Genomic DNA, 13756 nt, shown 5'->3' with positions numbered 1-13756 from the left:
GAGGGCCAGGAGGCCAGAGGATGTCAGCAAGGCTCAAGCTGGTCAGAAGCAGCACAGCAATGGCGCAGAAGGATGGTGGGGCCTGGAGACCTCAGAGCTAAAGGGACAAAAGGCCTTACAGGCAGCAATGCAAATATGCAAGAAGCCCCTCACGGGCAGGGACTTCTGATGAAAATCCTCATGGAGGGTCCTGCCAGGAAAAGACCTACTTCCTGCTACAAGTAGGTGGAATGCTGACACTGAAAGATCCATCTGTACACCTAAGCAGATACAGCCTACAGTGTACTAGCCAGACTGCTCTTTAAAAAGACATATACTAAAATGTTGATAGTTGTCATCTTTGGGCAGGTTTTGTTTTTCTCCTTCATCTCCACCAGGAAACAGAAATCACAAATACAAAGAATCAAGCTGGTTTCTAAAAGCAATAATTAAAAAGGAGCCATAAGGAGAAATAAAGCATTAAATCAGATACAAGAAAACAAATTTAAAATGAAAGATTCCAAAGTGAAAAAAAGAAATCTCTAACAGATTTTTGGGGTTTTCCTATAAATATAAAACCTAGGCATTATAACAAGAAATCTATTTGCAAAGAGAGCAGGAAAACATTATTTGGTATCTCAAATTGCCTTAGAATTGAGTAAGAACAATACTGTTAGATAGGAATGACTCTAAAAAGTTTCCAAGATCAAATCCAAAATAAAAATATATAATTGACTTTAATTTACCTTTTTTTTTTTGGAAGTTTCCAGTTCCCAAGAAGAGCTACTTATTGAAACTAAGAAATTAAGGTTTACTTTCCTTCCAGTGTAAAGTCTGAACTCAAACAATCATGAGAGCCTTTATTCTTTTCTTGTCACATTCGAAGCACGTGTTGATGTTTTTCATTTCTATACCATTCTTCCTGCTGCAACAGAGATAAGTACATGAAACACAGGTTAAAGATACTGAAAATGAAGTAAAGTAAAATATATTTGAAATCAAGGATACAATTTTAAAGCAAGAGATGTACAACAACTTCAGTACAAAGTAGTGGGTAGAGTAAGGATAGGAACATTTCCTTTCCTAGCACTAAAAAAAAAAGACCTGGCTATTTATATTCACAAACTTACACAGAGCAAACTACTCTCAGATCTGAGCTGAAGGTCAAAACCTTATCAATAGCAATATAATTGGAAAAAATATAAATCACAGATAAAACCTTTGTATGTTTCTGTGTGGTTTTTTTTTTTTAATTTTATTGAAGTATAGTTGATGTACCATGTCATGTTAGTTTCGGGTATACACCAAAGTGAGTCAGTTATACATATACATACACCCACCCCTTTTAAGATTCTTTTCCCATAAAGGCTTTACATTACATATAGGCTTTACATTCCCATATAGGCTTTACTCATCACAGAGTACTGAGTTCCCTGTGCTACACAGCAGGTCCTTATTTTTCTTAAAGATTAGAATAATCATGCACTTCAGTGCTCCATCCTACCACTAGAGAAAACAAGAGGTACTGGACACATCTAAAAGTTGTGATCACTCCATGAGGACTCTCAACTTGAGCACTTCTGCTTCCAAATCTCTCTGAAGTGTTAGAACACAGTCACTCACGCTTCATACGTATGTTCAAAGAACAAGCAAAAAGTGAAATCCATGATCTGCTGGGTGTTTTGTCAAATTTTGGTTAAGACTGTTTACATGCCAAACTAAATTCCTTATGACCTGTGGCAAACCTATACTGGCTGCCATTAGTCGGAGGCACTGGACTTCCTTCCACTTCTGCTTTAGGAAGTCAGATACCTCATGAAAAGTGTAAGTGAAAGTCGCTCAGTCCTGTCTTTGCAACCCCGTGGACTGTCCATGGAATTCTCCAGGCCAGAATACTAGAGTGGGTAGCCTTTCCCTTCTCCAGGGGATCTTCCCAACCCAGAGATCAAACCCAGGTCTCCGGCACTGCAGGCGGATTCTCTACCAGCTGAGCCACAAGGGAAGCCCAACCTAATGAAAAGCCGACTTAAAACTCAATATTAAAAAAACCAAGGTCAAGGTATCTGGCCCCATCACTTCACGGAAAATAGAAGGAGAAAAGGTGTAAGCAGTAACAGATTTCCTCTCCTTGGGCTCTAAAATTATTGCAGATGGTGACTGCGGCCAAGAATTTAGAAGATGATTGCTTCTTGCAAGGAAAGCTATGACGAGCCTGCTGCTGCTGCTAAGTCGCTTCAGTCGTGTCCGACTCTGTGCGACCGCATAGACGGCAGCCCACCAGGCTCCCCCGTCCCAGGGATTCTCCAGGCAAGAACACTGGAGTGGACTGCCATTTCCTTCTCCAAATCTAGACAGTATATTAAAAAGCAGAGACATTACTTTACCCAGAAAGGTCCAAACAGTCATGGCTATGGTCTTTCTGGGAGAAGGAAATGGCAACCCACTCCAGTATTCTTGCCTAGAGAATCCCGTGGACAGAGGAGCCTGGTGGGCTGCTGCCCATGGTGTCGCCAGAGTCAGACACGACTGAAGCGACTTAGCATGCATGCATGCATTGGAGAAGGAAATGGCAACCCACTCCAGTGTTCTTGCCTGGAGAATCCCAGGGATGGGGGAGCCTGGTGGGCTGCCGTCTACAGGGTCGCACAGAGTCGGACACAGCTGAAGTGCCTTAGCAGCAGCAGCAGCATCATCTTTCCAGTAGTCATGTACGGATGTGAGAGTTAGGCCATAAAGAAGGCAGAGCGCCAAAGAACTGATGCTTTCAAACTGTGCTGGAAAAGATTCTTGAGAGTCCCTTGGGCTGCAAGGAGATCAAACCAGTCAAACCTAAAGGAAATCAACCCTGAATAGTCATTGGAAGGACTGATGCGGAAGCTGAAGCTCCAGTAATCTGGCCCCCTGATGGGAAAAGCTGATTCATTGGAAAAGACCTTGATGCTGGGAAAGATTGAAGGCAGGAGGAGAAGAGGACGACAGAGGATGGGATGGTTGGATGGCATCACTGACTCAAAGGACATGAATCTGAGCAAACTCCAAGAGATGGTGAAGGACAGGGAAGCCTGGCGTGCTGCAGTCCATGGGTCCCAGAGTCAGACATGACTTGGCAACTGAACAACAATGACATCTGACTTCCTACTCCCATCTCACTTGGAATTACAATCGTCAGTCACACAAATGAAATACTTGAGTTTGGTACTAAAAAGAAAATGAGGCAGCAACCCCACACTCTAGAGGGCAAATGTTCTTAGACAACCATTTCACAAAAACAGTGTATTACTGAACAACCACACATCCAGTTTCTGGGACAGTCCTCATCCTAAATACTCTGACCTGCTGGCCACATAAATGTACTTATCAGAGCAAGATATCTGGAAATAGAATTTGGAATACAAGGACGCCCATACAAAAGACAACTTACACGGAATATACCTATATTTGAATTCTCCTAGCTCAGACTCTCCAAAGAGCAGCTGTATTTCATAGGGTACTGAGTAAGACTTTGAAACTTAACAGGGCAATGTCTAGAGAAAAAACTGGAGACTCATCCAAGACCATGAAAATGATGGGTCAACCAAATGAGATCGTCCTTGAACAAAAATGAAGCAGAGACAGAAGTCTGCACAAGGACAGACATCTACAGGACTTGCTTCCTGATTTCATTCCACGGACCCCTTTCTCTCCCATGTACCCCCACTTCACATGTCCAAAATGCTGATTCACCTAGGCCTTCTCTTCTCCTTTTAAAGCAGCACTAATGCTTTCATAATTCTCTGGGAGGGAGGGGGGGTGGTGGTGGGGGTAACCACAGGACAGAGAAGTACACAAATCAAATAAGTCACAAAGCTATATACGCTGTAAGAAGAAAATAGGGCATGTTTTTAATGCCCTATTAAAACATGGTAGTCCTTAATCTTGCATGCCCATTAATATTATCTGGAAGCTTATACAAATACCAATGCTTGCACAACACTCCATCAACTGGATCAGAATCCATGAGAGTAGGGCCAGAGAAACAGCTTTTTATTTAGGATCTGCAGATAATTACAATACACAGCCAGGTAGGGGAATCACTGGTACAGAGTGGCCAGAGGGTGCCATTTGTACAAATTGTCCGGGATGGCCTTTCTGAAATGATGTTTCGATTGTAACTTACATCGTCCCTCCAGGACAATTCAATTTTGGGGCAGGTTGGCAGGACAGCCAACCCTACTTTAGTGATATGTCCCTTCATTTTCTTTCTCGAAACAAATAATAGCACTGCATTAGGCCCAGAGAGACTGTGAGGATAACAGGCACAAAGAAGGTATTAAACACAGTCAAAGGAAAGCGGAGCTCAAACGCTATGGAGGAACACTGTGTTGTTTTTACTGTGTGGATTGAGACAATTGATTATCACGGTCTGGGAGAGCCGCCAGCTTCAACACACGCTGATGTTCCAACAGATAATTAACCCCAGTAAGGAGGGGGACCCGTCAGAACAGTGTGCTCCTTTATTTTTAGGAAATGCGGCAACAATCCTCCCTTAGAATAAATAACGAAAACAAGGGAAATTTTATAATTACAAATTTTATATGAATCCTGCCTGAGAATCCCTCTTACCACCACCCTGGTGGTCTTTGATCAGGTGGAGACGCCAGGCTGAGCCTCCACATCACACCTTGTTAAAGTCACACTCTACCCAAGCGACCTAAATAAATCTGATGTCCCAAAACGACAGTAAACCAGAACAATCCAACGCCTGAGAAGACACCCAGCCAAAAGGCAGCTGGGGCTCAAAGCAGCGATGAGACTGGAGTCAGGGGCTGAGAAGGGAGCCGTCTCCAAGTGTTCGGTACTCGCTCAGAAAAGGTGTCAGGGGAAAGGGTCTCCAGCTGCCCCCAAGTCTGGGCTCCGCCGCGCTGCGGCTGCTCCCGCGGGTATTGCGGCAAGTCTAGAAAGCCGAGGATGGAGATGCTAGCGCCCTGCCCCGCCCCGGGACCGGCTGCTGCTCGAGCTACTCCGGACCAGCCCCAAGTCTACCGTGCCTTGGGCCGGAGGCTCGCGTTCCAGGCTCAGGTACCCCAGCCAAGACCCCAGGGGCTGCAGCTCGTCTGCATCGGGCCGGGAGCTCGGGAGCCAAAGCGCGGAGAAAAGGGTCTTAGCAGCCGAGAGGCGTCCGGGAGGAGCCAGGCAGTGGTTCGCTCGGGCGGCAGGGGCCCATCCCGGCGCTGGAGCACGAGCCGCAGGCCGGCACTCACCTCCATCCAGGTCCGGCCTCCCGCCGCGCGCTCTCCAGCTGCCCCGGACCCGGACACCCAGCTCAACAGCCGCAGCACCAGGCCGCCCGGCGCTGGCTTCCTGGCCCCGCGGCGTCGCCTCACCCCCGACCCCCGGCTGCGATTGGTCCAGCTCTGGGAGGGGCGGGGCCGAGGGTGCTGACTGACAGCCGCGGCCTCCGAGCGCGGAGCGTCCCCCAGAGCCGGGACGCCGAGGTGACCTCCGCGGAGCCCCGTGCAACTTTCGTCCCTCTCCAGGGCGTCCTGCTGCTGTCGCCTTTGATCTGAGCTCTGCCCACTGTCGGGACCCGGCTCCTGTCGGCTTCGGACATCAGAGTGTCCCAGGGAGCAACTGGAGATGCCCCTACGTGGGCCGTCTTTGCGCTCAGCGGCGCAATGTTTTGTTCCCTTCACGGGTTTGCCAAGCTCGGGCACAGAGCAGGCTGGTCCTTGAATCTTCCCTTACTTGAAATTAGTCGACGTATTTTCTTTTTTACTCTCCTTGTACGTGACCTAGCGAAAAGGCCTGAATACTAACCACCACCACTACCACCCCCACCGAAAAACCACGTAATCCTATTTTGGACTTTCTTCTAAGCCATAAAACGTCCGCAGCAACTTTGTGAAACTCGAACTGAAAGGAGTGCTTCGAAGACAGAAGCAATTGCTCAAGAAACCCGAAGGGATGGCGGGGCTGCGCTGTATTCCTCAGGGCTGGAAGCACAGGGCTGTGGGGTTAACCAAGTTCATCCCAACAAAAGGCAGGCTCCAAAAGCGGACTGCCCAGACTGTTGTCTCAAGGTCAAAATATCTGACATTTTCTGACCACAGTGAACTCTATGTGCTCATTCAAAAGTTTTCAAGGCAGGCCTGTATGCATGAGTGACCCGTATGGCTGAAATAAAAGGAGGTTCTACATGAGGCAACCTCTTCTGGAGGAACCATTTCTTTCTTCTTTCTCAAGAATCAGCCTTTCGTACTCATAAAAGGTGATTTCCGTTTCCTCTGTGCCTAAGGATCCACGGCCCAAAGTGATAGACTTCTGTTCTGATTAAGTCCTGTGTTCCATACATGGACTCCCTGACGCCTGTATTTCCCAGTCTGGCTATCTGGCAAGTGGCAAATATTAATACTTAAACAGGACATACTGACTTCTAGATGGTTTGGGACCACCTTAGTGATCTTTATTAACCCCCAATCACATAGGCACTCATAACCCCAAGGCATTTGAGTTATCTTATGTTTTACAGTCTGAGAATCAGACATGGAAAATCGGACTGGTTCTGAAACTGAAACTCCAATACTTTGGCCACCTGACACAAAGAGCCAACTCATTGAAAAAGAAGACCCTGATGCTGGGAAAGACTGAGAGCAGGAAGAGAAGGGGACGACAGAGGATGAGATGGTTGGATGGCATCACCAACTCAATGGACACGAGTTTGAGCAATTCCCGGAGATAATGAAGGACAGGGAAGCCTGGAGTGCTGCTGTCCAAGAGGTCGCAAAGAGACACGACTGAGCAGCTAAAAACAACAGTATTTTACAGTTATTACAGACAGAAGAAAGAGTGGGAAGGACCAGAGATGCCTGTCCGGCACTACTAGATTCTTAAAAGATCTCTGACGGCAAAGTCACCATACTCCCAATGTAGAACTGGTGAACTGTTGTTCAGTTGCCCCGCTGTACTCCTTTCTCAGTCCTGAATCAATCAATTGTTCTATACAGGGTTCTAACTGTTGCTTCTTGGCCAGCACACAGGTTTTTCAGGAGACAGGTAAGATGGTCTGGTATTCCCATCTCTTCTAAGAGCTTTCCATAGTTTGTTATGATCCACACAGTCAAAGGCTTTAGCATAGTCAATGAAACATAGGTAGATGTTTTTCTGGAATTCCCTTGCTTTCTCTATGATCCAGCAAATGTTGGCAATTTGATCTCTGGTTCCTCTACCTTTTCTAAACCCAGCTTGGATATCTGGAAGTTCTTGGTTCACATAATGCTGAAGCCTAGCATGCATGATTTTAAGCATGACCTACTAGCATGGGAGATGAGTGCAATTGTCCGATGGCTTGAACATCCTTTAGTGCTTCCCTTCTTGGGAACTGGGATGAGGCTTGATGTTTTCCAGTCTTGTGGCTACTGCTGGGTCTTCCAGAATTTCTGACATATTGAATGCAGCACTCTGATAGCATCATCTTTTAGGGTTTTGAATAGCTTTACTGAAATTCCATCGCATCCACTAGTTTTATTGAGAGCAATGCTTCCTAAGTTCCACTTGACTTCACACTCCAGAATGTCTGGCTCTGGGTGACTGACTACATCATCGTGGTTATCCGGTTCATTAAGATCTTTTTTGTACAGTTCTTCCATGCTTTCTTCCCATCTCTTTTTGATCTCTTCTGCTTCTACAAGATCTCTGCTGTTTCCATCTTTCATTATGCCCATCTTTGGGCAAAAGTTTCCCTTGATATTTCCAATTTTCCTGACGAGACCTCTAGTCTTTCCCCTTCTGTTGTTTTCCTCTATTTTTATGCTCTGTTCATTGAAGAAGGCCTTCTTGTCTCTCCTTGTTCTTTGGAACTCTGCGTTTAGTTGGGTGTAAGGCAGAATCCCACTGTACCAAAAAACACACACTTTGGATCCTAGCCTGTATGAGTCTAATTCACAGCTTTGTCTCTTACAAGCATTGCCATGCCAAACAAATTACTTAATTTCTCTGAGTTTGTTTCCTCAACTGTAAATTAGGCGCAACACTATGTGCTCTTAGAAATAAGTGAGAAAACAAATGAAAAGTACCTAGGAGAGTATCCCAAATCTCTTCCTCTTGAATTCCCTAATCTCAGGTTATGACCTAGCATAGGGAATTTCAAAATGTTGAATTTATGATAATCTAACTTTGAGCTGTGAAAAAAATGAGAACATAACGTTTGTATTTTTGATATGAAAGCAAAGGACCTAGTCATTTCTGACCTACCTGCAGAAACAGTTTAGATGCTAGTTACTAAACTTTATTTCTCTAAGTGAAACAAAGAGTGGAGCCTAAATTTAGGTAAACAAAAGCAAATTAAGCCTGTTTCTGATGCAGCTAACTTGAGGTCCCTCAAGATTTGCTGATATTTTCACCAGCAAATCTGGGGCTTCCCAGATGGTGTTAGTGGTAAAGAACTCGCCTGCCAGTGAGGTAGATGTAAGAGGTGCAGGTTCGATCCCTGGGTAGGGGAGATCCCCTGGAGGAGGGCATGCCAACCCACTCCAGTGTTCCTGCCTGGAAAATTGCATGGAAAGAGGATGCTGGTGGGCTACAGCCCATAGGGTCACGAAGAGTTGGAAACGCACTGTTAGAAACTTGCAGCATAAGTCCTTCTGAGCCCACGTCAGCTCCTAATTCACTTGTTGTGCTTCCCCCTTTTGAACAAGTGCATAAAAGCTGGGCATCAAGAGCCACCAAGCCATTGTTCAAAATAAGTGACTGCTGTCACATTGGATACCATCCACCCTATTCCAAAACACCGTGGACAGTGAGAGGATGTTGCGGGTAGGAGACTAGAAGAGGTGTTTGGTACCTGTATGAATCTGCTCAGGCTGCCACAGTAAAATACCATGGCTGAGTGGCCTAAACAACAGAAGTTTACTTTCTCACAATTCTGGAGGCTAGAAGCCCCAGTTCAAGATGCAGCTGATTCAGTTCCTGGTCAGAGTTCCCTTCCTGGCTTATGGATAAACACAATAAACACCTGTGTCCTTACATGGCGGAGAGAATGAGAACTCTTTGGTGTCTTCTTCTCTTATAAAGACACCATTTTCTTCAGGTTAGGGCCCCGCCATTATGACCTCATTTAACCTTAATTACTTCTTGTTGGGAAGGGCAGTCTTTCACACATGAAGCTTTGGCTTGGAACACTTCCTTTCCAAGAAATAAAAGCTTACAGCTTCAGCTCAATTTTTTGCCTTGTTTGGGAATATTTTTTCCCTTTTTCAGACTCAACATCCATTCCTTTATTCCACTCTTTCCAAAGAGTTCCTCTACCCCTTCCACCATGTGATGATAGTGAGAAAATAGCCATTTGTGAAACAGGAAGCTAGCCCCCACCAGACACTAAATGCCTTGTTTTTGTATTTCCAGCCTCCAGAACTGTGAAAAATAAATTTCTGTTGTTTATAAGGTCCTCAGTCTGTGGTATTCTGTTATAGCAGCCCAAACAGACTAAGATATTTACACTACACAAAACAATTTTCCGAAGTTACTTACGTCATTTCCCTCTTTCTCTCTCAGGGAGTTTATGTCATTCATCTATAATACAGTGAGATTTTTACATCCTGTCTCATCCTGAGACACCCCCCTCCCCGATATCCTCGTTGAGATTTGGGGAGTAAAATATGCATATAGTGGGGAAAAAATGCACAGAGTGAAACTTCAGTCTTTGTGTACTACTGTAGAGGTCTTAACAAATATCTAGAATCATGTATCCACAACCACAGTACCGTACAGAATAATTTCATTATCTAAAAATTCCCACTTGCAGCCTCCCTCTCCCCCCACACTCTTGGCTATCACAAATCCTTTTTTCTTTCCCTATAATGCTACCTCTTTCAGAATGTCATATCTGTAGAATCATGCAATATGAACTGGCCCCCCCCCCAATATTTTGATTATCAGAAAGTTTGGAAACCGCTGCAGTCCATGGGGTCACAGTCAGATATGACTTAGCAACGGAACAACAACACTTATTGATTCAGATATGTCTAAAACAATTACCGATGTCCACATAATCACCAAATTGAGAGTCAGTTTCAATTTACTGCATTTTGAAAGGATATCCTCTCAGCCCTGTTAGTTAATCTAAATCTGGAAGAATCTTATTCTGCCGTTTGCTTTTGGTCCTCTCTCCAGAACATGTGCTTCCACTTTCACCAACTTGAGTTTGGTTTCTCAACCAGTTTATGACACTTAAAATGTTAAAATATATGCAATGTAATGATATGATATAGAGGTCTATTATATGAACCTTTGAAATCAAGTGTAAAAAGAAAATATATTTGGAAAACAAATAGTTGAGTGCTTTAGAAAGACTCAGAATTGAATTACTTAAAAGAATAAAACAAAAAACTGCTATTGAGTTAGGTATGGATAAGAAAATTATCGAAGATTACAGGGAGAAATTATTCAGACATATTTTGTACTTGAATGGTTTTATAAGAGCTTTTTAGGGTCTCCACTTTAGAGAAATAAAAATTGAAATGGTGCAGTATAGGTTTGGGTTTCTTTATTTTTTATTTTATTTATAGCTGCTCTGGGCTTTCATTGCTGTGTGAAGGCTTTCTCTGGTTGTGGTGAGTAGGGGCTACTCTCTAGTTGCTATGGGCAGGCTTCTCATTGTGGTAGCTTCTCTTGTTGTGGGGCATGAGCTCTAGGGCATGTGGGCATCAGTAGGTGTGGTTCTGGGGCCCGACAGCTCAGGTTCAGTAGTTGTGGCGCACGGGCCTAGCTGCCCCAAACCCTTTCCCCCTGCATTGGCAGGCAAATTCTTAACCAGTGAACCACCAGAAAAGTTCCATGGAATAATTTAATTTTGAAATGTCAATTCTTACAATATGCCAGAAACTAAATGCTTTGTAACAAAAAAATAAAGACCATAACTAGGAAAATTTCTCATTGGATATACAATATTAAAAATGTATCCCCGGGGTTTCCCTGGTGGTCCAGTGGTTGACTCCACGCAGTCAATGCTGGGGACCTGGGTTTGATCTCTGGTTGGGGAACTAGATCTCACATGCTGCAGCTAAGAGTTCACAGGCCGCCACTAAAGATGCTGAATGCCGTAACAAAGATCGAAAATGCTGCATGCTGCTACTAAGATCTGGCACAGCCGAATAAAGAAAGAAAAATAAATATTAAAAATGATAAATTACCCAAAGCCATCCAGATTGTAATCCCTAATGAGATTCCAATGGTGTTATTTTACAAAAATAGAAAAAAAAGATCCCCAAAGTCACATGGACCGACAAAAGAACCCCAAAAGCCAAAACTGAGGAAAAAAAGACCAAAGGAGGAGGCATCATGCTTCCTGATTACAGAGCAGTGGTAGTCAAAACAGTATGTCACTGGCATAAAAAGACATATAGAACAATGGAACAGAATTGAGAGGCCAGAAATAAACCTATGCATATACAGTCAACTAAGATTTGATGAGAACCAAGAATACTCAATAGGAAAATGTCAGTCTCTTCTATAAATGATGTTGGGAAACTGGATATCCACTTGCCAAAGAATGAAATCAAAGCCCTATCTTACACCACTCACAAAAATTAACTCAAAATGACTTAACTTGAAATTAGCTCAAACGTTAAAACATGATACCATAAAACTCTTTGAAACTTGCTAACAGATCTTATTTATTTATGGTTATGCTGGGCTTCCCATGTGGGTCACCTGGTTAAAAAAAAAACAAAAACCACCTGCTATGTGGGAGACCTGGGTTCAATCCCTGGGTTGGGAAGATCCACTGGAGAAGGGATAAGGCTACCCACTCTAGAACTCTGGCCTGGAGCATTCCATGGATTGTGTAGCCCATGGCGCTGCAAAGAGTTGGACACGACTGAGCGACTTTCACTTTCATGGCTCTGCTGGGTCTTCATTGCCACGTGCAGGCTTTATCTGGTTCCAGCAAGCAGGGGCTACGCTCCAGTTGCACTGTTGGGGCTTCTCATTGAGGTGGCTTATTTTGTTGCAGAGTAGACCCCAGGGTGCATGGGCTCAGTAGTTGTTGGCACACTGGTCTAGTGCCTGGCAACATGTGTGATCTTCCTGGACCAAGGATCACACCCATGTCCCCTGCATTGGCAGACAGATTCTTAACCAGTGCAGCCCCAGGAAAGTCCAGGAGAATAGATCTCAAAAGTTCTCAACACATACACACATACGCAAAACTCTAACTGTGAAGTTATGGATGTGTTAACTAACCTCACTGTGAAAACGTTGTACACCTTAAACTCACACAGTGTTCTGTCAACTAGTTCTCAATAAAGCTGGAGGAAAACTTTTAAGGTTGGAAGAACTCAAAAACAAATCACAGCAAATACATACAATGGAATACAACTCAGCAATAAAAAGGAATGAACTATCAGGTGAATCTCTAAATAATTATGCTGAGTAAAAGAAACCAAAGCAGAAGGATGAGTTATGAAGGATATGAGGAATTTTTCAGGGGTGATGAGTATGTTCATTTTCTTGACTGTTGTGATGGTTTTATGGGCATGTGACAAAATGCATCAAATTGTTTCTTTAAATATATGCAGTTCATTTTTTTTTTCATTTATTTTTATTAGTTAGAGGCTAATTACTTTACAATATTGTAGTGGGTTTTGTCATACATTGACATGAAATCAGCCATGGAGTTACATGTGTTCCCCATCCCGATCCCCCCTCCCACCTCCCTCTCTACCCAATCCCTCTGGGTCTTCCCAGTGCACCAGGCCCGAGCACTTGTCTCATGCATCCCACCTGGGTTGGTGATCTGTTTCAACATAGATAATATACATGTTTTGATCCTGTTCTCTCGAAACATCCCACCCTCGCCTTCTCCCACAGAGTCCAAAAGTCTGTTCTGTACATCTGTGTCTCTTTTTCTGTTTTGCATATAGGGTTATCATTACCATCTTTCTAAATTCCATATATATTTGTTAGTATGCTGTAATGATCTTTATCTTTCTGGCTTACTTCACTCTGTATAATGGGCTCCAGTTTCATCCATCTCATTAGAACTGATTCAAATGAATTCTTTTTAATGGCTGAGTAATATTCCATAGTGTATATGTACCACAGCTTCCTTATCCATTCGTCTGCTGATGGGCATCTAGGTTGCTTCCATGTCCTGGCTATTATAAACAGTGCTGTGATGAACATTGGGGTGCACGTGTCTCTTTCAGATCTGGTTTCCTCAGTGTGTATGCCCAGGAGTGGGATTGCTGGGTCATATGGCAGTTCTATTTCCAGTTTTTTAAGAAATCTCCACACTGTTCTCCATAGCAGCTGTACTAGTTTGCATTCCCACCAACAGTGTAAGAGGGTTCCCTTTTCTCCACACCCTCTCCAGCATTTATTGCTTGTAGACTTTTGGATAGCAGCCATCCTGACTGGCATGTAATGGTACCTCGTTGTGGTTTTGATTTGCATTTCTGATAATGAGTGATGTTGAGCATCTTTTCATGTGTTTGTTAGCCATCTGTATGTCTTCTTTGGAGAAATGTCTGTTTAGTTCTTTGGCCTATTTTTTGATTGGGTCATTTATTTTTCTGGAATTGAGCTTCAGGAGTTGCTTGTATATTTTTGAGATTAATCCTTTGTTTATGCAGTTCCTTTTATATCAATTATATTTCAATAAAGAACTTTTTAATGTTAAGGTATATCATTTTTTACTATTTCTTGCTCAAATCAATTCTTAATTAACCAACTATATCATAGTGTTTAAGATGCCATAACAAAATTCCACTGACTGAGTGACTTAAACAAATTCCACTGGTTG

General features: G+C 43.6%; 1 protein-coding gene across 1 annotated transcript in view; it reads right to left on the bottom strand.

Moving 5' to 3' along the window:
* Positions 1–5349, bottom strand: part of NXPE3 (neurexophilin and PC-esterase domain family member 3) — a 68967-nt gene extending 63618 nt beyond the window's left edge. The window contains exons 1-2 of the mRNA XM_061133938.1: positions 5220–5349; positions 726–904 (exon numbers count right to left, since the gene is read on the bottom strand). The gene's annotated coding sequence lies outside the window, so the exon portion shown is untranslated. The remainder of the gene's footprint in view (positions 1–725; positions 905–5219) is intronic.
* Between the last annotated feature and the right edge of the window lie 8407 nt (positions 5350–13756).

The sequence above is a fragment of the Dama dama genome, chromosome 31 (genome assembly GCF_033118175.1).
Source record: "Dama dama isolate Ldn47 chromosome 31, ASM3311817v1, whole genome shotgun sequence".
Taxonomy (NCBI): Eukaryota; Metazoa; Chordata; class Mammalia; order Artiodactyla; family Cervidae; genus Dama; species Dama dama.
This window is presented reverse-complemented; position numbering and strand designations above follow the sequence as displayed.